This window comes from Camelina sativa, chromosome 13 (assembly GCF_000633955.1).
Source record: "Camelina sativa cultivar DH55 chromosome 13, Cs, whole genome shotgun sequence".
NCBI classification, from domain to species: Eukaryota; Viridiplantae; Streptophyta; class Magnoliopsida; order Brassicales; family Brassicaceae; genus Camelina; species Camelina sativa.
The window spans coordinates 4,800,300-4,803,047 of NC_025697.1; positions in this window are offsets into that span (position 1 = coordinate 4,800,300).

A 2,748-nucleotide genomic window follows, 5' to 3' on the forward strand; every position below is an offset into this window, starting at 1 on the left:
TTTTTGTGTGGTAAAGAACTTTTCACCTCAATTTTACTGTTTTATTATCCTTTACCCTGATTTTAGACTCATTGTATCATACATTTGCATTTATATATGCCATGTGAGGCCAATCGATCACTACAAAAAAAAGATGGTATTACATCATTTATATTATATTTTTACATCAGATTTAAATGATACAAAAATAATTTACATCAGTTTAACGAATGATTTATATTTTGTTGATGCAAATAATTCGCATCGGTAGAGACAAATATTTGTATTGATTATTGTACTTGAAGTTATTATGTATCAATTGCAAAAAATGATACTAATTTTACACCAATTAATATAAATGATTTTAATATTTGTTTCGGTTATAGTAAGTGATGCTAAATATTTATGTTAATTTTAAATAGCTGATGTTAAGACAATATCAGTTTTAATAAATGATTCAAATAATTGTATATTTTACAATTAAAAAATTAAATCAAATCAAATCAAATATGAATAATCGATAAATTTACTGTTAGTTTTTAAAAATAATTATAATAATTTTGCTATTTTTAATAATTAATAATTATAAATAAAATAAAAAAAAATCATAAATTTCATAGAAACACGAATACATTGTTCAGTATTAAAAAAAAAATCCCAAAATCATAAACACTTTTGTTCCAATTCACCGTAGCCTTTGAATTTCATGCTGAAAATCCTTTACATCTTTCCATCAACGGTGAATTACAGAGACATATGTCTCTATAATCTCCATCACGCCCGCTCAGCTCCTTTTAGGTCTCATAATCCTAGAAATATTAATTGACATCATCGAAAAATGTTTTTATCCTTCTCACGGTCTCTCTCACCATCCTTCATCATCTTGATATCAAAATTTGTAGTAAATGGAACCACTGTAACCTTAGCCTAAGTATTGTACATCGTTGACATTTTTTTGCGATGACTTCTACGATCTTCTTCACCGGCTACACAAACGTAGACATGAACGATTGGCGCTCTAGGGACGGTGGCATGGTTCGTTTTTCTCGGTGCGCTTGGATGGCATACGAAAAGGTAAATCATTGTAAAGTTAATAATGTATTAATAAGGTATATTGATAAAAGAAAGAAGAAGAGGAAGAAGAAGAAGAAAAATAAGAAGTTATATTAAAAAGAACTTTAAGAAACTGTTAAATAATGCAAAGTAAGTGTAGATTTCTAGAGAATTTTAGAGAAGTTAGGATTCACTTAATAGTGGGAAAAATAAATATTTTGTTTTTAACAATATCTTGAATTATGGTATTATGGAGGTAAAAAACAAAAAACTGACGCCCATTTAAAAAAAAATGAAAAGAAAAGAGACTTTTTTTTGGTTCCGCAATTAATAAAAAAAGTGATATAAAGTCATTAAAAACTGATGCTAAACTACCAGTTTTATAGAAAGTTAAGAACCGATACAGTTTTGTTTAGATGTAATTAGTATAATTTAATCAGCATCACTTTTAAGTGATGTAAATCATATATCATTTTCTTAAGTGACGTTAATATAAATGGATAAACATATCAATTATTGAAATGATGTAAATTTTTATATTTGCATCAATATGTAAAATTGATACAAATTAATTTAGTTTTGCATCAGTTTAATCAATTGATGCCACACAAATTAATAACGACATCGGTTATTGCAACTGATGTTACATTTTAATTTTTGTATCAATTATAAATAAATAATTTAATATACTATCATTTAGTTTTACGATTCAATTTAAGTGATTTAACTTAAGCTGTTTTTTGTAGTGGATGTCTATGCATATATATATATATATATATATATGATTTGCAATGGATAGTTTGATTCTGATTAGGATTAAATGCAAATACGTACTTTCTTGTCTTTCAGAATCTTTATATGAACATGTATATCAGTATATTAAAAACTTCCTTTTGATGATTTTTGTTATTAAACATATTAGAATCATTTTTATTTTATATGCAGGTAGGTAAAGGATTTTAAACCATAGTACGTAACATGATAATTGACATTTGTCCTGGTCTCTGATCTACAAAAACAATCTATCAGCCAACTGTTATTAGGTTAAAGTTGGTTCTAAAAATAAAGAGAGTACATTTTCGTGTAATAATGATACAAATAAAGAAAAGAAGTATGCAAAGGAAACTTCAAGAAATGTCAAGGGACATTAACTTGTTCAATCATGGGACCGTATTTGCGTACCTATAAGGACGAGTTTCTGTCAAACACACACACACTCTATATATATATATTTTAAAGTCTTCTATTAATCATGCCATATAAAAAGAAGTGAAGAACCGTCTAACTAATCATCATTTTGTATTTTTAAATTCAATATAACTTATAAGCAGTACTTGCAATGAACGACGTTGTTTGTTCCTAATTCGCCTCTCGTTTCATCAATTATACTTATATGCATTTTTTATATTGATCATATACATATTGCTAATCATCAATATATAAGTATATATAGTAATATGCTAATTTTCTCAAAAGACCGAAACTTACAACTGCGTTACAGATTACAAGATTTTAATCCAAAATGACTCGTAGTAAATTTTTATACATTTTATGCTAAATCACCATTTAGTTATGTGAGATTCTTACAAGTCTATTACTTGAGATGAAAACGAAAACTATTCATTGTTTTGAATAAATGAAGAGTAATACATACGTCTATACAGAACGAGACGAGAACGATTTAATTACAGGAACACCTCAATCCCCCCCCCCCCC